The 23,207-nt window shown below is 44.6% G+C and overlaps 3 long non-coding RNA genes across 10 annotated transcripts in view; 2 read left to right on the top strand and 1 right to left on the bottom strand.

Annotated features, from left to right (window-relative positions):
• Window positions 1-7,824, bottom strand: part of LOC137486309 (uncharacterized) — a 22,181-nt gene extending 14,357 nt beyond the window's left edge. For 2 of the 7 annotated variants that reach the window (XR_011005678.1, XR_011005682.1), the window contains exons 1-2: window positions 7,412-7,822; window positions 3,783-4,342 (exon numbers count right to left, since the gene is read on the bottom strand). This is a non-coding gene — a long non-coding RNA (uncharacterized lncRNA). Of the gene's footprint in view, window positions 1-3,782; window positions 4,343-7,411 lie in introns of all 7 variants that reach the window. The other 5 variants (XR_011005680.1, XR_011005677.1, XR_011005679.1 and 2 more) reach the window with 4 other exon arrangements.
• On the top strand, window positions 7,806-23,207 carry LOC137486310 (uncharacterized). 2 transcript variants are annotated; one of them, XR_011005685.1, is made up of 3 exons: window positions 7,806-7,949; window positions 20,858-20,955; window positions 22,826-23,207. It is a non-coding gene; the product is annotated as an uncharacterized lncRNA (long non-coding RNA). The 2 variants fall into 2 exon arrangements; XR_011005684.1 differs by lacking the exon at window positions 22,826-23,207 and adding an exon at window positions 21,682-22,314.
• On the top strand, window positions 15,398-18,600 carry LOC137486311 (uncharacterized). The gene is made up of 2 exons (XR_011005686.1): window positions 15,398-16,043; window positions 17,190-18,600. It is a non-coding gene; the product is annotated as an uncharacterized lncRNA (long non-coding RNA).

Genomic DNA, 23,207 nt, shown 5'->3' with positions numbered 1-23,207 from the left:
CAGTGGTCAGTAAGGCTGCCTTAGTGGGGATAATGAAAAGGTCAAACTCCATTTATTTTAATCCCTAAGATTGAACTTAGAAATTACTAGGAAACAGTCCATGTCATCCGAACAAAGAACTGCTGAAGTGGATGGGAGCTGCACTGCCACCCAGGAGCACAGCTGGATTCATGGCTCAGACAGTTACATCTTATGCAACCCTGGCTAAGCAGCCTCTCAACACGAATAGCCGTTGTGACTATTGTTGTTATTGTTTTTGTTGTTATCATTATTATTGTCACCTGATTTGTTCAGCCTGGAGATGAGCAGGCTGAGGGCAGAGCTCCCCGGGGGCTGCAGCTCCTCCCGAGGGGCAGCTCCCATCTCTGTTCTGGGACAGGGACAGGAGCCAGGGAACGGCTGGGGCTGGGCCAGGGCAGGTGAGGCTGGAGAGCAGGAAAGGTTCTTCCCCCAGAGGGTGCTGGCACTGCCCAGGCTCCCCAGGGAATGGGCACGGCCCCGAGGCTGCCAGAGCTCCAGGAGCATTGGGACAGCGCTGCCAGGGATGCCCAGGGTGGGGTTGGTGGGGGTCTGGGCAGGGCCAGGGGCTGGGCTGGGTGATCCTGGTGGGTCCCTCCAGCTCAGGATATTCTGTGGCTCTGTAATTGTCTTCAATTAGTTCTTTGGGAAGAGAAATGTGGTTGTTTAGGGGTAGGTGGACCATCTTTTGCTCCAGTAACTCTGAGGTAAAATAATGATTATTTACTCATGATAACCACAAAAAGCAGTGACGTTCATTGTGGAAAGGATCAATTTTGCTGTGACAATGGCAGCAGTCCCCTAAGTGACTGGCACTGTGCCAGTTTGGCCAATGAGACAGAGCAGTGTTTGCCTGTAGATGAGGCAAGAACCATCCAGCCCCACTCCTGAGGAACCTTCCAAGAACTTGATGTGTTCAGCATGGCCCCAAACCCAAGGCATCTGTACAAGTGCTGACTTCATTGCTGGCACTCTCGTGGTGTCTGTCTGCACAGAGCAGTCTCAGGAGGAGCAAACTGGGTGCCTTGGCTCCAGCTCCTTCCATCCAGGAGATTCCATCTCCTCTTTGCTGTCACTTGCACCATCTCAGTCCCTCATGAGTTCAAAAGGAGGGGAGAAATAAAGGCAGACAGAGCAGGGGCAGAAAGTCCTTTTCAATTTAGAAACCAGCTGGGTACCACGAATTCTACCAGGAGATCAAAATAAGATCCAAGAGAAGGGAATCATCACCTTGACATAAACAATTGGATATCCATTTGGGACGTGTCACATCAGCTGGAGAGGCTTTGGGATTGCTCTGCTCTCAGAGCTTGCCAAGGCCATGGGTGAAAGGACAGCCTGGGAAAAGGATTGTTTGGGTTTCCTTGCTAACAGCACTTCAGAAATAATGGGCTGTGAGTGATGCAGAAGGTTTGAGCTGGCCTGTAGAGCATCAGTCCTCTGATGTGGAGTCTTTATGTGCACAAGGTCAAATTAACACAGAGCCAAATGCTGGAAAGCGCTGAATGTGCCTTCATGTCCCCCCAAAACAGGGTTAACTGGGTAAATTAAATTTTCTTCTGAAGGCACTTAAAGTCTGGCTGGGACTTGAGTCATAAAAACACAACTGGCCTGTGCTAGAACTGCTTACAAGCTATTGTGTGTTATCATGTACTGCAGAATAAATTTTGGTGGAGTGTGTGGACAGTAAAAATCAGCTTTGAAAATGCAGAAAAACACCCCTCCCCCCCAAATTTTTAAAGTTTAAGTACAGTACTTCCCTATAGGTTTTATAATCCTCTTTTCTTGGTTTTGAAACACATTAAATGAATCCAGCACAGTGCCTGACATCTGAACAAAACTGATTGACACAGTGGGGCTTTTCAGACTACAAGTTCCAAAAATTAATTAAGATTTGTACTTTTCTTTCTAATTTTCAATAGGAAGAGCATGAAATTCATTAATGTTTTGAATGAGCAGCAAGGAGGGATCAGGGCAGAAAGACCTAATTTCTCATTAATTTCTGGAAAGGGAAAAATAATCAGAAAGGTATTCTCCAACAGCAAAGCTCATTGAGAAAAATTCAAATTCATAGTGCGGTTTGCCTGCTTTTAGTAATGCTGAGAAAAGTGTGCACAAGGTTTTCCAGGAGAATGCTGAAGTGATCTTGCCTAAAAATAATTTTAAAATAAATTTCAGGCTTTAGCCATGTCAGTGTGGTTTCAGAATGCATTGCACAGCCACACGAATGGGAATGGGAATGGGAGTGGGAGTGGGATTGGGAATGGGAATGGGAGTGGGAGTGAGAAGGGGAGTGGGAGTGGGATTGAGATTGGGATTGGGAATGGGAGTGGGAGTGGGAATGGGAATGGGAACAGGAGTGGGAATGGGAACAGGAATGGGAATGGGAGTGGGAACGGGAATGGGAGTGGGAATGGGAATGGGAATGGGAATGGGAATAAGAGTGGGAATGGGAGTGGGAGTGGGAGTGGGAATGGGAATGGGAATGGGAATGGGAATAGGAACAGGAATGGGAGTGAGATTGGGATTGGGATTGGGATTGGGAATGGGAATGGGAGTGGGAACAGGAATGGGAATGGGAGTGGGAGTGGGAGTGGGAGTGGGAATGGGAATGGGAATGGGAATGGGAATGGGAACAGGAGTGGGAACGGGAGTAGGAGTGGGAATGGGAATGGGAATAGGAGTGGGAGTGGGAGTGGGAGTGGGAATGGGAACAGGAGTGGGAATGGGAATGGGAATGGGAACGGGAGAGGGAGTGGGAATGGGAATGGCAGTAGGAGTGGGAATGGGAATGGGAATGGCATGGAGGCAGCAGCAGGGAGCAGGCTGGGTGAACACAAGACCTTCCCAAATTGTCTAGAAAAACCTCACACTGACAACACTGGAAACTTCTCATCCTTATGCAACTTTGAACAAGTGGTTTCTCAGAAGTGTATCATAACACAGTGACTTTAATGGTGATATCTTCATTTTCCTTATCCTGGGAAGTCATTAAAGTCACCTGCATTGTCACCATGGGCTGGGGGTGACCCTGTTCCCCACCACTGGCCCTGATGCTGCCCTGCTGGCTGGGACCTGCTCCTGCCATGGTCTCAAACCTGATCCACCATGATGAATTTGTGGTGCTGGGGTCTCCTGGTAGAACCAGGCCACCACCCCTGGTCTGTCCTGAGCTCCTTGCTTAGTGATGGGGAGGTTCCTGCTGTTCCAGCCTCGGGATCCCTCCTGCTGTCCATCCCTTTGGGAGCAGCTGACACTCCAGAGAGGGCTACGAAACACTGTATACCAGTGCCAGCATGGCCATCACCTTGTGGACACATGGAAAAGTTTGCTTGCAGTAGCAGGGAACAGTAGCAGCCTTGATCCTTTCTGGTTGAATGCTGGTAAAAGGCACATGCAGATGTACTGAAGGCAAATTCTGAATTACCTGGAATATTCTAAAGAAATGCCCAGTGAAATGAGGGCACTGACTATATTGAGAAGTACCCCTTTAAAAGTGTGTGTTTAATAAATTCTTCCTGGTGAGATTATGGGATTTTTGGGAATAACTCTGGCTTGCTTAGAAAGCAAAAACTCTGGAGAGGGGATTGTCAGGAGCTGGTTTTGCTGTTAGCCTTATTCAGGTTGCTAAGCTGATTAAACAAGGCTTTGGATAACGTGTGTCATGTCTCAGCACCGGGGGATGAAGTGTTTCATGGCTTTTGGGAGCCAGAGCAGACTTAGTGACATCATAACAACTCAAATTTCACTTGAAAGCCGCTCACCTCTGCCTCCTGCTCCTTGTTCCTGCCAGCTCTGTCCTCCAAAGCCATTTCTGTCTGTAGGTCCTGTGCTCCAAGTTCCAGAAGGGACTGGGAATGCAGAATTAAGGGCTGCTGCTTGGTATTTCACAGCATGGAAAGGCTTTGATGCTTCACAAATGAGAAAGGGGGAAAAAAGCTCTGAGCAGGGAGTTTTCTCCTCCAACATGGCAGGAAACACTGGGGACAGGCTGTGCTTCACATCTCATTCCCTTCAAAATCTTGAAAGGAAGTATTTTCCAGGGAAAACAAGCTGTCATTATTTTAAATTTTTTTTTATTATTATCTTCTTAACTTAAAGTGTCCTCAGATTGGACATTGCAATAGAGATCTGATTTCCTTCTCCAGCCACAAGGCAGCAGCTTAGCCTTACCCCCTCGTTTGGGGGATCAAAGCACTGGAAATGTCATCTGCAAAGTGGAAACCTTCAAGCAGGAGGAAAGTGAAAATTCCTTGCCTCTCCACTGTGCAGCAGCCTCATGTTTCAGGCATTGTCCTAAGGAGAGACATCTCTGGTGTTCAGACTGCTCAGGTGAAATGAAAAATAAAGATAAATGAAATTTGGGAATAAAAGTGAGATTCAAGTCACTAAGTTTTTTCCTTTCTCTACAGAATACCTCAAATCTTCATTATTTAGTGTGAAGGAAGGAAGGAGACAAACAGAAGATTAGAAATGAAAAAACATGGTGGTGTCTTCCCCCAAAAAGAATAGTTATTTAGATAAGGTGCTTGGCAGAAAGGCTATGCATGACCTAATCTAGGAAGCATGCCATTATTTAGCCCCAGTTATCTCCCAAATACTATTTTAAAATATGAACCTCCTGGTAAATTAGGAATAAAGACCAGTGCTGAAGGTCTCTTTTGTGACACACTGCTGGCCTGTGGGAGAGTCACAGGATTTGCTGTACAAGAAATCCATTTCTGCTAAGCAGATTTTTATACAGAATGGATTGTTTTTGCCAAACTGGACTGGGCTTCAGAATGATAATCAAAATAAAAAGAAAAATCCTGCAATTACAGGCCTACACCCATTTCTGTGTGAGTATTTTGCACATAATTAATGTGCACATTTTATCTACTGAGAAAATAGAGTGAAACCAGCAGTACAAATAGGCCACCAAAGCACTGTTGGCTCGTTTCAGTGTTCATGTGTTGTTTGCCTGTAATAAATTCACTGAGAACGTGCCTTATTTTGTTAATTCTTCTCCTTTAATGTGTTTTCAGAGCTCTGTAGTTGGGCAAAAAGGCCAGTGAAAAAGTCGAGGTCTGTTTTTTCTGCTTGCTAATCATTTATAATGAAAAGAGACTTTCCCTCTGATTCAGGAGTGTCTCACTTGCCCATTGTACTTGTGACTGAAAAGGCAGGTTCACAACTCACTGCTGGGTTTTGAGACGTGATTCTCTACTTAGGCTGACTTAAGTTAGTCATTTCACAAGGATTATTCCTGAGTTATCCTGCTCTTTCTGAGGGAAGAGTCAAGATGGGTGATGTTTGGTTAAGCAGAGACATGTGGAGGGGGAGAAAAAAGCAGGAAAATAGGCTTAGAGAGCCAATACTCCCTGAAATACTTGTGATCAGACCTCAGCACAGTCACCTCACCTGCCACTGCACCAAACCTCCCACCAGTCAGAACAAATCACCTGAAAATGAGATTATAATGCTCTGCCAGTTTTTAAAATACTTTTATCCAAGAAATGCAAAGCCGAAGGAATTCCTTGCTAGAAGATTCCTAATCCCTGCAGTGATCTGCATTGTGTGTATTTCCCCACAATCATTTTCATATGAGTACTGGAATGCTTCATAAAATCCCTCCATTTGCCTTTGGGGGTGTTCCAAAACTCTTCCAGAAAGTCTAAAGTTTCAGGGATTTTCTTGGGATTATTTTGACTTCAACTGGAACGTGCCTCACTTGACTCCAGACAGAAGAGAAATAAAGTCAGCTTGTGTAGGTAAACACAGCTCTTCCCCTGGGAATTCTGTGCTGGAGGAGCCTGGGAGTGTCTGTTTGTGCATAAGAGAGGCCCCTTTGTCACTCAGGTTAGCAAATCATTATCATGATATGGAAAAATTAATAAAGAGGAAATGAGTTTACAGCGCGAGGAATTGCTTTGCCTAAAGGCGGTTCAGTGGCCGGCAGTTTTCCTGCAAACAACGATGTCCTTGTCAGAGCTGGGTTACAAAATGGGAAAAAAAAAATGGAGAAGGGGGAAAGATGTGTGGGAGGAATAACACACAACTGAAAATTTCAGTGCTGGTGAAGTCCAGGATGGTGTGTGGGGCAGTTGAGGGACATTTCTTATCTGCCAAGAGCCATCTGGGAAAGCCACTCCCATGGGAGAGGATGTGACTCCAGCATTTTTAAGCAATGTAACAAAGCCATTGTTTTACCAAAGTCTTCCTTTGTAAGGAGGGATGAGGCCCAATCAATGAGCAGGAAAGGGGATGGGTTTTCAGGTAAAAGTGACTGAGAAGAAAAGTTTTCCTTTGAGGAAGACAAGTCAGCAAGGGATGGAAACGTCCACCTGCTGGAGAGATCCAGAGGAGGCACCAGGGGATCAGAGTGATGGAACAGCTCTGCTGGGAGGACAGGCTGGCACAGCTGGGATTGTTCACCTGGAGAAGAGGAGCTTTGGGGTGAGCTCAGTGTGCCCTTGCAGTGCCTGAAGGAGAGAACAGGAAAGATGGAGAGCGAAGATTGACAAGGGCCTGGAGGGGCGGGAGAAAAGGGAATTAAGCTGCCAGAGGGCAGGGATGGATGGGATATTGGGAAGGAATTGTTCCCTCTGAGGTGGGCAGGCCCTGGCACAGGGTGCCCAGAGCAGCTGTGGCTGCCCCTGGATCCCTGGAAGTGTCCATGGCCAGGTTGGACAGAGCACCCTGGGATAGTGGGAGGTGTCCCTGCCCATGGCAGGGGTGGGATGGGATGATTTTAAGGTCCCTTCCAGCCCAAACAATTCCACTATTCTGCAATCTAAAAAGGGTTTTTTTAGCTACAACCTACCAAAATATTCATCTCTTTAGCCAGAAATTCTTACTAGCTCTCATTTTGAAATGAATACTCCTCAAGATGAAAGCAGATTAAACTCTTTTTAAAATTATCTTATTTCTCTACTGAACAATTGTAAGCCACACTGCACAGTGAAATGGCATTTTTTCACTGCACCAAGAACTGAAACTTATCAAGCAGAAGGTGAAACTTACTGAGTGATCAACAGAAGCAGAAAAACATGTAAGTTAACTATTGGGTCCCCAGTGCAGATGTGTGGCCCTATCTAATTCCCTAAAGAGCTGTGTAATGCTGTGCTGATTACCTGAAAGGTGAAGTGGGAAGAATCTTAAAGTCCTTCATCACAGGAATAACCAGAACAAATTATAAAAACTTAATAAAAAGGCTTTTCAGTTTGTTAAGACATGACAATTGAAACTTTCTGAAGGAGATTAAAGTTTCTCTTTAAAAATCTTGCTCCTGCAGAATTCCCTGGTCTCAAGAAAAACGGGGAAAGGATATACAGATATGAAGAAAGACATCTCCTCTTTGTTCAGCAGTGGATTATGTTACAAGATAAATTTTGGCAGCCAATTCATTTTTCACCTGAATGGCTGCAGATTTCACTTCTTATCCCAAAATATGTGCAAAAGGATTTCAGAGCTTCAGTACTTCTATCTGAGCTGTACCTACTCTTTTTTATCGTAGACTAAACTACTGAATAAGCTTCTGTCTCTCTGCCTTTGGGGTGATGGAGGTCACTCAAATGATATCAGTGCAGTTTTGTGGTGATCTGGAAATCTGAGCCTGTTGCATTTTCCAGGTGCTCATAGCAATCGCAGTAACTGAGCCAATCAAGGGTCTGTTCCCCCTCCCTCAGTATTTCATAGGCACTGCAGATGCCGTGGGACTGGAGGGATTTGAGGAACCTTTGTGCTGCTCCCCTCTGGGGGGTTTAGCTCCCACAGGCTGTGTTGTGGAGTCTTTAAGGTTCTTTGTTCTATTTAATACTTTGGAAGAGCGGTGATGTCACAGAGCTGTGAACTCAAACTCAACAAGCAGTGAAGAAGTGCTACCAAGTGTAGTGGTTTGATGATTTACTTCAAGAGGACTCAGAGAACTTTGTATTTTGGCATTTTTGCAGGTTATTTATCTGGTGGCTGATATGGGGAAGGGCTTTGATTTCATCCAAAGCCAATTGCTTAAGGTCCAGCTGAAGCTGAGCTGTTCATCCCCAGAGCCTGGGTGCATGAAGATTCATTACAAATTCACACACACCAGAGAAGAGGCAGACACAGGGAAGAATACTTTGAAGAACAGCAGAAAATAGGATTATGAAGGAGTCTTTTGGAAATATTTCAGTGTATTATGGGTCTTGACCAGTGCATCTCTTGATTCCAGCATTGTAAGGATGATGTTGTCTGGTCTGGATACTTGGCATAAACCAGGGCTAGTCCAGCCTGCAGTAAAAGCTGAGGGATTGTTAATCATTACCAGGAGCCAAATACAGATCTCTGTTGGCAGCAGCATTCCCAGTGACATTAATGAGGATGGAGAGAGTCTCCTTTCTAGATGAACCTTCAGCTTTGGCCTCTGAACATTTCCTAGCCCTGGAATTTTTCCCAGAACAAGGCAAGTGGGGCATAGCTTGTTGCACTTTCTTCTTGGACATACTGGTCTTCCTCAGCTGAAACCCAGGATGTGAGGAGAGCAAACCCAACTAACGTTTGTTTGCTTTACTGAATCAATAGCATAAAGTCTGGCACAACTAACAGCTTCCTGTAGGTTATTCTGCCAAGTTTAAAATCCTCTTCCTGGATGCAGCACATTTCCTTTCAGAGGGCATTCCTTCATCCCAGCCATTCTAATAATATTTACCCAGAGGAAGCGGTGTTTGCCACAAAGTGGTCCCAAGTCATGCCTCCATAAATCCACCGATTTCAATGAAATTATGTTGTCAACAAAGAAAATGGTGATCACCATTTGTTAATTACTGAGAGAAAATTGCCTACAAGTAGGAGAGAGATCAGGATGTGACCACTATGGAGAGAGTGCACTGGGCAGATCTGCCCAATTTTTTACTCCCTGTTTCTTTGTTAGCACTTTCTACCATATTATTAATCATGTTGTGCTTCTGTATTTTCATTGGCTCCTTCTTAGTTAATATTTATGTTGTGCAATATATTTCTCTGAAGGATGGGAAGATGGTTTTCTCAGACATGTGGCAATTCTTCAAAGTGTTCTATTCAGAGTTCAGGATTTGGGGGTAATTTAAGGCATGCACAAGGCCTGCAGGGATTCTGCAAAGATGTGGGAGGGGAGAAATGTGGAAGTCAAGATGGACATTCTTAAGATGCTTCCAGAGCAGTTTTGGCTGTGGCTGAAAGCTTTGTTCTTCACTCTCTCAAGCTAAAAAGGGGCAGCCTCTGGAAGCAGTGAGTAGAAGACCTCATTGGCAACCTGTAAAAGTCTGACTCCTGCTGTGGTGAAGCTGCAGCTGTTCTTTAAGATGAGTTTGTTTTTTTTTTTAATTAACCATCACAGACAATCAAGGAGGATGATCCACACCTGGTCCAAGTGGCATCATTGCCTTCCCAGATGTGAGCCCAGGCTCTGCACTGTCACCTGTCACTTATCTTGGACTGTTGGCTTCTAAATCCCAGCTGGTTACAGGTGACCCAGGTTTAGTCACTCAGCCCAACCCCCCTCTGAGCACTGTTGACATCCCAGTTGGGTCTTCTACTACAGAGGCTGCCACACCAGCAAACAAAAGTAGGTCACTCAGCTGTCACAAGCATGAGAAAAGAGTTCTGCCAGCATAGAAAATGTTTGCACTTGAGGTTTTAAATTTTGTTAGATTGCTGCACACAAAACAACAAATTAAAAATAATTAAAAAAAAAACCAAAACAAAAAAACAAACAACCTCCCCCTAAATAACTGGCAAGTAACGTGACCAACAGATTTCTTGGGTTTCACTGACTGTTTTAATGAGCTTCCTTAACTCTGAGAGAGGGAAAGCAAAGACGTGTTCCCCCAAGATCCTTTGAGAGAGCCCAGAGTCCTTCCAATGGAAAGTACCAATCTGGGAATCGCTCCCTGAGGTGTACTTAGGAAGACTTGCTTGGACTGACATCCTGGAAGTTGTCTGGGAATGCAGAGATCTGAGGTCAGAAGGGCTGATTTGGGTAAGGAAGTGTTTTGAAATTCTGCTTTTGGGAAACTAACCACAGCTGGCTAAGTATTAACATCTATTTCAAAGGAGGGGGTTATCAGAAATAATTAGGATTAATATCCTTGTTTTCAGGCCATTACCTTATCTCTTACTGCTGGTTATTTCAGATACTGGAATTTAAGTCAAGTGATTTGTCAAGCAGAGTTTACTAAACAGAAAATGGTTTATAAATGTGTTATGAAGGCAGGCCAGGAGCACAAGCACTGTGTGGGTGTGGGGATTGAACTGGTTCTCAGCTTTGCTACACATTCATATTTAAGACACTGAAAAGCTTTAAAGCTTCTCAAATTGATTCAGGTCTTTATAGACTGTGTGGTAAGGTGTCGGTGTTGGTTCCAGAAAGGGAGGAGAGAAAGCAAACCTTTTTAAATAGGAATGTTTATTGAGCTCCTCTGTGCCCTGAGCCTCTGCAGAGCATGGGAAAGGGGGGCTCAACTCTCTCTAGGCACAGCACTGAGCTCTTTGACAGCCTGACCACTGACCAGGAACTATGCCACACTCTGTGCTTTAAAACATCCCTCACAGGGTTCCCTGCCTTGGATTGTCCTGGGTGGGGATGGATTTCCAAAGGCAGTACCAGCCTGAAGCCTCAGGAGAGGAACTGAGGACAGCACTGATGCATGGCCTGAGCTGTGCAGAGGGAGAGGAGGAGGCTGCTGGGGTTACAGAGCTCTTCACCCTGAACTCTGGCATTTAAATCCCCTTCATACCTTTGGTACTCTGGCTTTCAGAAGGCTGCATGTGAAATCTGTGATGGAACAGAGAATCAAGCCTCCCTCCTGGCCTTAAATGTACTGAGCTGCCCCACTCCCCGGTCAGCATCTTCCTCTTCTGTCCACTGTGCCTACAAAAATATTTTTAAAGAAAATATTTATTGTAAAATCTACAAAAGAGTTGAGATACCTTTCTTTGTTTTCCTAAAGTGTTAAAGCCTGAAGATTTAGGATTTATCTAAGAGATTTAGCTACACTACAGTTACTCTTACCATCAAAGTACTCTACCAGCACATGTATATTTTGAGCTATTTGTATGCAAGTTCATTAAAAGATGCAAGGCCAAACTTTGAGAAGTTGGCAGAAGTTGGAATTAGTTCCTAAACAACCTCAATTTTGTCTTTTTATCTTTCTAATATTTTTTTTTTCTTTATACCTTAGATAAGTCATGTACTTTATTTATAACCATCAAATCAATTCTGAGTTTTTCTGTTTGTTACTTCCTTACTGTGCCCATCACAACATTTTAGCAAATACATACCCCTCTTCTATTCCTTTCCCTGTTGTTGGATACAATGGGATGGATGAGGAAACAGGGACACAGGATGGAATAACCTCTAACTTTTGCCTGTTTATTGAGAGATCCCCAAGGGCTGGTTTTTCCCAGCAGTCTGGAGCATTTATTAATTCCCAGCTTCCACTGAGCTCAGCTGGGGCACACCAGGAGCACACAAAAAGCAGCCACCTGGCTGAAATAACTGAGCTCAGCTTGGTGGTGACAGAAGCTGATTCCAGCCTAAGTCTGCATCCAATTGCCTGAGCTATGAGCTCATCTCTTCTTTTCCAGGAAATCCTTCCTCATGCAGCATGTGGGTCTTCCTAGAAATGAAGTCGGAGCCCAAAAGTTTCTATTGTTGTGCAGTACTAATTCAGTGCAGGGCATCTCTGGGGTTTTTTTAAACCAAATGAAATATTTTGGAGTGGGGAGGGAGGGAGGGGGGTGTGATGGCAGAGTGGAAGGGAACTTGGAAGGAAGGAAGGAAGGAATGAATGAACTCAGAAGGAAGGAAGGAAGGCATTCACTTATCTCTTGTGGGTCCACTCCAACTCAGGATCTTCTATGATCTCTGCATTGTTAATGTTGGGTTTTTTTTCTACCAAGTCTTTGTTAGAAATGTCTTCCTTCTTCCAGGTCTTTTTTCTTCCTGAGGGCTTTTTTTGATGGGGGGGAAAAGTTCACCAATGCTCAGAGATGGAGGGCTCTGGAGCACTCCCTAGGACCATAATCATCTTCCCAGACAGAGAAAAGCCAAGGGCAGCACACACCAGCTCCTGCAATTCCTTATTTCCCTGGCTATGCTGTTCCCACCACCAAATGCTGATGTGAAGGACATGGAAATGTTTCACTGAGGACAGTGACATTTCTAGTGACACTGAGAACATTCACAGTGACTCCCAGTTGTTTAAGTCCAGAAAGAAATAGAGGAACTATTGTGCTCATTCCCACCATAGTGATTTAAAAAAGGTTTTTCTCTAAAAAAGGATGGAGGGATATGTGGACAGAGAGCCAGAAGATGACAAGGAGAAGAGGCAACTCCCTTTCTATGTAAAGGATTATGAATAAGAAAGGTCCTTATAAAATTTCTCCTCCCTGCCATCTCTGTGTCTGTTTTCTCAGGTTTAATCTTTTGAACTGAATGCAGGACATGGCAATGATATGGAGATGAGCTAAGAAGGCTCCATTTTTTTTTTTTTAAGATAGCTTAAAAAGGCTCCTCCTAATCACCAGGTTCAGTTAGAGCTGTCGTAAGAAATCAGCTCTGCAAGTTTTCTTCAGTTATTGCTAAAGTACCCCAAATATTCCTTCTGCAAAGATGTCAGCAGAACAAGATGAGTCTGATGCTTCCTGAGGAAAGACTGGAGGTACTGATGGGGTTGTGTTGGTCAGTCACTCCAAGAATACTCCCAGAGGTTTGAATGAATACTCATTAAAGTGTCTTCTTTCATGTGGCACATGAATTAGCAGCTTTGAGATTTCTGACCTTTTTTTAACCAGCAAGGTGGAGGCAAACAGTTTGTGGTCACTGGCAGTGGGGCTGTGGCCCAGCCTCATCCCCAGTGGGCCCAGCTGTGAAAAGCAGGTGAGCAGCATTGACAGCAATGAGCCATGGAGTGCCCAGGTGTGCTGAGCAGCCACCAAAGGGAGCAGAGGGCACACAGGGGCAATGCAGGAGCGTGAGGGTATAAAAGGTTGGGCTAAAGAACAAGGAGGGTGCGCACTTGCAGCATTCTGCAGTGATGTTACTCTGTATGGGCAGACACCTGGAGCCTTCTGATGAGGTGTGGTGCTACTGTGTGTGGACTGAAGCTTTCTGAAGTTGCATGGTGATGCTCTGTGCATCGTGGCTGTCTGGACTGTGGTGTATGCTGTGACAGTAAGGGGCACTGTGAGTCATCCCAGTATTAAGTCTGGACATCAAAAAAAACCAAATAGGGCAGAAAGGTAAAAATCCTGCTTGTGGTTCCGTGCCTTGCAATGTCTGGTTCCATATTCCAATGGCAGTCCCACTGTTCCCCTCTGTGATAACACATTGCTGTCTGCTCTTTGGGGTGTTAATTCCTAAGCCTTTAAACCCGTGACTAATCCACCTCTTTAGTGTTTGCCTCCTGGAGTTTGGGCTCCTGTGTGGGAAAAAACTGATGAGTCAAAATGATTTTTTAAGAGATAACGGTGGCCATGGAAACAGAGTGAAATTAAAATACTGGAAAGGTAGGAGTGCAGAGCCTGAAGAGCTCTTCCGAGAACCTGTGTTTTATTTGGTTTAAAACTACTGGTAAATAGGAGCCACGATGAGGCAAGACTGGATTTAATATGTTGTGCAGTGCTCTATCAATGGAGCAATTAATCTGTTTCATAAATTACCACTGATTGCTGTTGATTCTTTCCCTGGTAACCTTAACTTAAACTCAAGTTTGCTACTAATCTACTTTAACTAAAATAGCAATTAAATTGTGGGCAGATGAGAGATGAGAGCTTTAAGCTGTGGTTCAGTATTTAGTAGCCTCAGACACTCCCTTGTTCAAAGCTAACAGCTCCAAATCCAGGAAGGGTTTTTGTTGGCTTTGCACTCAGGTAAGATCAAAGCTGTTGGGCTAGTCCTGGAGACCCAAAGCTCTGCCTGTTTGCAGAAGGGGTAAATCACTGGGTATTAATAAAATATTGGTCATCCCAAGAGCCTCATTCCATGCTGGCCTAGAGGTAACCTCTGCATTGATTAATAAAATATATTCTGAGACTGTGACTGAGGCCTTTGAGCTGATGTGAACATTTTCCCCCAAAACAGCACAAGGAGGCCTTTGGCTCATTGTTCAGTAAATCAATTATTTTCCAATGCACAGTCTGTGCAGTTACTTAGAAGTGAAAGCTCTGTCTTACTATCTGTCCCTCCTGCAATCCATTCCTTCCACAAATGGTAAGGATTTTTTAGGGACAATCCTGCCATGGAGATCCTTGTCTCCAGAGAGTGCTTTAACAAGCACAGACCAGTTTCCAAATTACAGCCATGGTGTTTGCACAGCTGCTTTTCTAACCAGGTATTCCAACCACATTTGAATGCAAAACCTTCCTAGTTGGCTTATGTTTGTATTTTGATCTTCAAAATATCCATCTTCACAAGTGGTTTGACCTGTGGGGAAAGTGTCACCTTCTAGGTGCTGATTCGCAGTAGATGATGGTGTGGTCTGGTAGAATAATTTCTGGTTTCAGCTCAGTGAGGCTGATAATATCCATGACTTAGACAAGGTTTTGTTTTAGTTTCATTTTCATCTTTCCATGCAAAATTGTACTTCTTGAGAATGGAGACTTAGTGTGAAGACCTGACTAAAGCTCCTGCCCATTCAGCTGCAGAGTCTGCAGAGGCTGAGTCCATAAATCCTGAGCAATCCACATGGGCAAATGTGGCTGATTCCCCAGGAACCTTGAGACATATTTGACTGCTTGCAAGATTCCCAACCTATTCTATTTTCTCCAGTACCCAAGGATGTGATGATCTTGAAAAAGTCAGGATAAAACTTATTTCTAGTCAGAACCAAGTCACAGGCAGCTCTTACCCAACATGTTCCTTTGCGTAGGAGCTTGGATCTGTTCCAGTGTTTTGTCAGCCAATATTTATGGTCTTCCAACCTCTTCCCCATGGCAGCTGGCTGAAGTTTGAAAGCAATTACAAGTCTGGGCTGATGTTTGTCAGTTTGTAGGAGGGAGTAACTAATTGCTAACCCTAACAACAATTCCCTTGCTCTGCCTGGAGGGCTCACTTGGGAGCAGATCCTTTTCTCTGGGTGAAATTGCTCACCCAGTGTGAGCACCAGGAGTTTGGGTGCAGTTCTGACGTGGAAAGAAACTCTCTTGCCCAACTTCTGCCTCATGTTTTCTTCTTCCAGAGTCTTTCAGAGGATCCGGCTCTACCCTGTAAGTTTTCACCAAACCTTAGATACGCCCTTTTCTGAAATAGCAACTATAACACTGTCTTCTCTGAGAAGTGTCCAAATAAATGTCTTTGCCGAGAATGTCTCACAAATGACCTCCTCACCAGGCACACAGCACTATTCCTGAATTTAGAACTGGGTTTTAAAGGAGTTTGCTATCACCCCTTCATTTCAGAAGTCATTTGGGTTATGTGTTTGACAGTCATGGCTGGATTTGGATGGTTAGACAGGTTGAGAATGTGTAGCAAACAACTCAACTTTTATTCTATTCACCTTCCCATGTCACTTTTCTAAATCACCTTTTCTCTGTGTCAATATTTCTCCTCCATAAGCAGAGCTTGCCATGTAAGAGGAAGGAGCTGTTACTGCTTTGCTGTGCAAAGCAACACTGATAAATTCATGACAGAAATGCCTAATTTCAACAAGCCTCGAGACTGAAGCCCTCTCCTTTGCAAAACACAAGTCCAGCTCATGCATGAGCAGCAAAACATCTTTTGTTTATCTGTTATGACTCTTCATTCTTGAAATCAATATCAAATCAATAACAGAACAATCCTCTATCCTAATTGCCTATGACACCCTCTGCTCATTTCTCACAAACTTTGGAGTGGCTCCTGGAATGGAAACCGTTCTAAATTGAGGATCTGCATTCAGGATTTCATCCTGACTTCATTTTTAGTGCCTCTGGAGCAATGGCAGTGTGAGTGCTGGTGGGTACCACTGCCTGCCCTGGTGAATCAGAAATGGTTCCTTTCTCTGACATCACCGTGTGATGGTCCTGGGAAAGAAGCTAAGCATGATTGAAGGGTAGGAAAAAGCCCTGAAAAAAAGAAATTACATTGGTTTGAGGTTAAATCCATTTGTAGTCCAAAGATGCCCTGGGACTGACTGTCCCTTGTAGCAAGATGTGGAGGGGAACAGTCACGCACAAATCTGGCAGACAGAGGAACCTTGAGATGGTTTGTGATAACCAGACTGAAAAATAAGGGAGTGGGGCTGATGGAAGCTGGCCTGGAAACATGCAATCTAAAAATCCCATGTGATTCCAATCTGTTCCTTCTCCTGGCTGCATTCTTTACATGCCTCTTGATTCTGTGCTGCATACACAGCTCCACATGCTAGACATAACTTATCCTGCAGCCTGAAATCATCCTGCAGGGAAAAATGAGACCACAAAAAACACTCACAGATGTAAAACTGCAGTCTGTAGATTAAGGGCTTAGCACCAGGCTGCTGGGCCAGACCACCTTGCCTGGAAGGTGGGAAGCATTTTGTGATGTTTCATGTTGTGTGCTTTTCTCTTCCCTTGTTATGACCCTATAGCTTCACATCTGGACCCCAGAGCACCTCTGGATGCCTGTTTGTGTCCCACTGAGGATCACATTTTTCACAGCTTTATTAAGAACTCCTACAGTGGACTGAAAGTGAGGAATTGGTGTTTTATGGTGGAGCTGACAAGAACTTCACACATTTTTTGGAGGTGTTTTTAGCCCAGGCAGTTTTTTTTTGCTGGCGACTTCTGAATGCACCCACCAAGGACTGCAGGAATGGGAATCCTTGTGAGCCCCAAACCTGCCCTCTGACAGGCTCCCTCACACCCCAGGGCTGCTCCCCAGCCAGTGCTCCAGGTGGGGAATAGCATGGGTGAGAGGTGATGTCATGTGCTTCAGTCCTTCACAGAACTTTTAAAGGGCTGGAGGATCATATGAGTAATGAATTGTTAAAAATGGTTCATGTCAAGAGGTTGCTGCTGCCTCTGCTGCTGTTGCAGGATGTGCCAGTGACTCAAAGAAAAGGCAAAAGGCTGATTTCTCTGAGCGAGCAGTGACTCATTGACATCTGCCTTTTTCTGTTTATCCCTGTGAATTCTCTCATTGACTTGCAGATTTTCCTTTCCATTCTCTTTTACAGTAAGACTGTTACTGTATCAGTCTAATTTTGCTCCTTCTATAGGCAACTTTTTCCACTGCCCTCCTCCACATCTTCCCTGGGAAGGATTTGGTGCTGGAAATCCTTTTCAGAGAGATTCTCTGAAGCCAGCCTGTCTGGGAGCACTGCTGCAGTGCAATCCTTCAGCACCAAAGTGCAAAGCATTTCACAGACAGCTTTTCTTAGAGGTATTTGGAAGGTGGGACCTGCGGGAGTGGTAAATCTGAAGGAACTGAGCTTCTCTACACCTCTGTCTCTCCCTGGAAGGAGGTTTCCAGCCAAGCTGTCCAGCTCTGAGTGCTGCTGATGTTGTCAATTTGGTCAGATCTATCTTTAGCTTCCCCCTCTGCAGGAATCAGTTGGTTTTCATGTTTTATCAAAACGCCCGGACTCAAAGTCAAGCCTGTGATTTTGGGTTTGTGTTCTTGGCTGCCAGCAGGGTGGATTTCTTTAATGACAATTTTGGGTACACACAGTTGTGCTGTGGTGTTTTCCCCTTCCAAAAATGCTGTGTGCAAGTGCTGGCAATGTTTCAGGGCTGACAAGGCAGTGTCTCTCCTTCCTCTGTGCCACTGTGGCCCAAATTATGGTGGGCAGTTCTCAGAAATCAAACTGCTCCAAGTCTGGGCACTAGTGGGGGTCACGCTCCCTAGGGCAGCTCCAAAAGCTTTCATTTAGACTTCTTTAGTGCTGATGTTCGTCATGAAATGGGCAAAAAGGGTTTAGAGGATAGAACTAAAGCTTTAACTCAACTGTCTAATGTATAAAGGATCCCAGTCTGCATCCCCAGCGCTTTCTGGACTCTAAGCTCCACGCAACTCAACTTTTCCAGACTCTTTTACATTCCTTCACCCCTCTTGTCTTGGTTGACTTTGGCCAGGAACTCTCTTCACTTCCAGTTCCTTCATTTCAGATCCAAACCTCAGCCAGAGCTTTAAATGTTTTCTTAGAGATGCTTATAGTTGTGACCACAACAAGGAAATCGTGATCTCCACTTAAATAATAAGAATCTGACAATTCATCTTTATATTTTTAGACACCACAATGTAGCAAAGGTTTGTGTGGGTGGGGGGCAGGGAGGGATTGTGGGGAAATGGAAGGCATGAAAGTCACAACCAGAGAGGAGTTTAAGCACATCCTGTCCTGTGATTTTTTTTGCTTATTCTCACAATAAAATGAGGGATTTGTTCATTTTTGATGATGGTTTGCTACTCAGTAATCAGTGCAGTTTACCCTCAGAACTGATGTTCTTTTTTTTTTTTTCCAGACTCCTTTTGCCCCCTGCTCTCACACCCATCCAAGTCTCCTCTGTATGGGGACCATGCTGTGGTTTTGGGAAGAGCAGGACAGCAACAGCACAGTTTCTGTCTGGGAGACTGAACCTGACCCACAATTTCCAGGGAAAAGGAATAACTTAAACTGTGGTTCATGCTGCCATGATGCTTTCTTTCCTTTCACTGAATGTTCTGAGCATGTTATGAAATAGTTTTAGGATGTCTTGGTGATTCAACACACTCGCAGATGAATCCATAAAAGAGAGTGAGAGTGGGGCACGGCAAAGCCTTGTGATCTCAAAGACATATTTTTCAAATGTCGTAGAGCCATAGAATTGTTTAGGTTGGAAAAGACCTTCAAGATCATCAAATCCAACCATTCCCCCAGCACTGCCAAGTCCACCACTAATCCATGTCCCCAGAGCAACATCTCCATGGCTTTCAAGTAACTCCAGGGATGGTGACTCAAACACTTCTCCAGGCAGCCTCTTCCAGAGTGGGACACTCCTTTTGGTGAATATTTTTTTCCTACTCTAATCCAGTGATTGGCTGTTGCTTGGTGAGATTTGAGGCTGTGTGTCTTGGTTTGAACAGACAGGTGTCTGCTAAGGAAGGCAGGAGCCTCCCCTGAAATGGAAAATGTAAACCGCTTCCCTCAGAATTATTATGATTTTGAAAATAAGGGGCTCTCAGGTAAAGATATGGGAATAGGAATAACAGTTGTTTACTAGGAAAATTAAAAATACAAATGCAATAGTACAAACAAAAAGAAACCACTGCCAGAGTCAGAGCAGGCCCTGGCAGCCTGTGGGTCAGGGTGGTGGCAGCAGTCCCATCCCATGGTGGCTCAGCCCTCCTGCAGTGCCAGCTGTGCTTCTGCTGGAGCAGGGATCCTGCACAAGGCTGGAGTTTTCCTCTGAAGCTCCAGGGATGGTGGGGATGGGCCTGGGCTTCCTCTGGGAATGCAGTGGGGAAGAAAGCTGCTCCTCTGGGAATGCAGTGGGGAAGAAAGCTGCTCCTCTGGGAATGCAGTGGAGAAGAAAGCTGCTCCTCTGGGAATGCAGTGGGGAAGAAAGCTGCTCCTCTGGGAATGCAGTGGGGAAGAAAGCTGCTCCTCTGGGAATGCAGTGGGCAAAGGCTGCTGTGGTGTGCCAAGGTCAGATTGTATCCAGGTAGGAATGCTTGGCTCCTCCCCTGGGCGGAGCCTCTCCCCATGGATGATGGAATTTTCTCAGCCATGCAGGGACACTCAGTGGCCATGAACAGAAGAGATCTCCTGGAGGGAGGATTGGCTGTGGCAGAGATAAAGAAAAGTGCCCAATGCACAGAGGATACCTGCCCCAGCTCTGACAGGTGACAATAGAATACACACCCCCAGCCACATCTTGTAACCTAAGGCACTGTGGCATTTAGCTGTATCTACATGGCAGCACCCACTGACTGTGGGGTGGAGACCTCCAGGAAATGCCTCCAGTTATCCCAGACACACACCCATGGGAATGCACAGCCTGTTTGTCAGGGCGACTCTTTTTACCAAAGCAAAAATAATATTGGTGCTGCTCACCTACATCAACCACATAATGAGGATGTGTATAGATGAAAATATTGTGAAAATATTGCAATTTTGTTTGATTCAAAAAATCATTCTGGAATACACTTGTAGTCATGTGGTGCTTGTCTTTGTCCTGCTGTTTTCATCATCCTCAGCCTGAGATGTGAAAAGACAGGATTTTCCCACTGCAAGTCACTTCATCCCTGTGGTGGAAGGTGAAATGTCCTGCTTGAAACCTTTATAAGTACACATAGATTGAAGCAATGACCAAACAAATTATCCTATACAACCAGGAATTCATAGAAGTTTCAAAAGGATAGAAAACTTAACCATCATGCACGATTTCCAGTGATATTCTGGAACTTAATTCCTGTACACTCAAATAAATATTTGGTCTTAGTGATCCAGGAAGGTCAAAAAATCACCTCCTGACACTCTGCAGGCATCAGCTGCAGCTCTGTGGAACACTCTTTTTGTTCCAGAGTGGGGTTGTTATTTACTTGAATGCTCCTCAAATGAGATACACCTGCTTTTCCTGGACTCCTCCCAGGGCCTTGGTACACAAGGGAAAATACATCTTCCATCTGCTGACTTCTGCTGCAGGTTTGTTTCTGCTCTTTAAGGCCTCTGTCTCAAACTCACAGCACCAGAGAAAGACCTGCTTGACCAAAATGTTCAGTAAGTGGTTCTGAGGAGTGGAAGTTGAGGAAATCCCAAAGAAATGGTTTGGATCTTCCCAGCAGGGAATGCTGGATGCACTCCTGGGCTCACCCTGGTGAGAGCTGCTGCCTCCAAACCAAGGCTTACGTAAAACTTCCAAGGAGAATTAATTCATCCTCTGCTCTGAACGACTTGTTTTGCTTCAGGAAAGATGACAACATCACCCAGAAATGTCCTCTGAGCTGGTCCCAGGGATGAGCTGCTGGAAGGAATCAAACATTTACAGCTCCAGAGGGACAGAGAGGTTTGTGCAGGGTGAGAGCTGCAAACACTGCAGGCATTGCACACCCCTGAAAACCAGGGCAGGTGTTTATGGGGGATTAATGATTTAAACAAGGAATTTGTGCAGGAAAAACCTGATGGGCCAAGGTTTTGCCTGGAGTAAAGCAGGGTTGTTGTGCTGGAATCCCTCCCTGGTGGCTCAGGTTTCAAGGGCTGGTCCAAGGGCAAGGGGTGAACAGACCAGGTCCAGGGATCTGGGATAGATAATCCAGCTCTCTGTTCATACAAATTGCCCGCAAATCTTTTCACACCTTTTTGAGGTGACAAAAACAAAGCTGGGAAACCCAACCTTTATTTCTTAAAACAATTATTATTTACTTTTTTAATTCTTGGATTTTTCCATGTGCCCAAATAAGCTGATTGATTCTCAAAGGTACCTATAACTCTTCCAACTGCAGCAGTGGGAAGCACCTGGAATGTCAGAGATGTGAAAATAAGTGAAAGAAAAGAAACCATGCTCAATCAAGCAAGGCAGTTAAAGCAAATTAAACATGGAAAAAGCAACAGATTAATTTAAAAGTCGCTGGCTGGGATTTGGAGAATATTTTGTACTTCCCCAGTAAACACTCCAGTAGACTTGGACCCAGAGTGTTCCTAGGCACTAGCCAAGTTGCCACAGTCTCTTTTAGTTTCCATGATCCATCTCCTTTGCAGCTAATTCAGAATGTATTCCTTGCTTTCCTGACAGCTCCATCACCTTTGGACTCTGAGTCTGTGGTTGCCATGTGTGCACATTTTCAACTTTCAGCAGAAGCACCAGGATTTGATATAATGCAGGAGGAGACACGTTTAATAAGATCCTTAATTGAGGCCTGTCCCTGTCAAGGCAATGAGAAAACAGATGCTAAGATTCCTCTGCTTCTTTCTAAAATCCTGAATCATGTCATTTTAACCAGGAAACATTTTTTTCTTCCAAAGGAAAGAAAAAAAAAAACCCAAAACAACTTTTTTAGCTGATTGACTGTGAAAATAGGGATAGAACTGAGTAATAAAACTTGGTGCAATCTTTCAAATATGAGCCAAATGCATCAAATATCTTATCTTTTCAGTAATCTAAACCCTACAGCTTCTCTCTGTTAATCTAGTCCAATGTCAAAGGTAGCCAAACTTGGTTTAGCTCATGATAGGTATTTTCTAAAACTTGGCTGGACTGCAAATGCCGTGTGCAGGCAAATCAAGATCTGACAGCCAAGACAATGCCAACTACTTAGTTTTAGTCTGATTAAACCTCTCTGTCCATGTCTGTCACCCTGTGCCTGGTGTGAATGACATTAAATAACCTGCATTTTGTTATGGTGTTGCTGGAATTCAGGCTTTGAAATGCTGCAAGTCACATTGTGCTTGCACACATTTTGAACATCCAGGGATCTGAAAAACTCATTTTGCTCTCTTCTGCCTGGAAGGTCTCAGAACTCCTTTGGCTTTTGTGTTTGGAAGGGTTTTAAGTCACTGTGAACTCAGCAGAGGCTGAGGGACATCTCTGCCCTGGGTGTCTCTGTCACTCCTTGCTCAGCCTGCCCACCTGGGTTCACCTCTGAGCTGGAGAGAGGTGCTGGACAGGGGTCCTGGGGTGGCTCTGAGACCTGTAGAGGGACTCCAAGTGCTCTGAAAAGAAATCAAATTACACTGATAATGTGGCTTTCTACCCAGGAGTAACCTCCCAAATCTCTGTATTTAACCTCATATTTTTTTCCTAGCAAATTATGATTGGAAAGTCACTGGTTCTGCGAGGAAATTCATTTTGGTCTAGAATGGAACAGGAGCTCAAGGTACAGTTTCCTTCTCTCTGAGGAGGGTGAGTCAAAATCCAGGTTCTCCTCCTCTGTTCACAGGTAATGTTGTATCACAGAATCATTTAGGTTGGAAAGGACCTTTAAAATCAACATGTCCAGCTGGTAAGGCTCATCTTAACTCTACAAATTTTATTCTTCCCTGGCAAGGCCTGATGGAGCCTGTATAAACTGGAGTCTTTGAGTCTATAAACCACAAATTATCTCCCAGAACCATATAAATCACATACTTAATGACCAATAGTCATAGCCAGACCATAGTTATGTCTGTGGAAGAACTGAAATGTGAGGTTCATACTGCATAATCCAACTGGTCACAAACAGATCTCACCTCCCTGGAATTATACAGTTGAGCTCATGCAGAAGTTGAGGCAACATCAAAATTCAGGTCTGGACCTGAAATCCCACCTGGCCTTCGATGTAT

The sequence above is a fragment of the Anomalospiza imberbis genome, chromosome 21 (assembly GCF_031753505.1).
Source record: "Anomalospiza imberbis isolate Cuckoo-Finch-1a 21T00152 chromosome 21, ASM3175350v1, whole genome shotgun sequence".
In the NCBI taxonomy this organism is placed as follows: Eukaryota; Metazoa; Chordata; class Aves; order Passeriformes; family Viduidae; genus Anomalospiza; species Anomalospiza imberbis.
The sequence above is the reverse complement of the archived record's forward strand: the minus strand, read 5'-3'. Positions and strand labels throughout refer to the sequence as shown.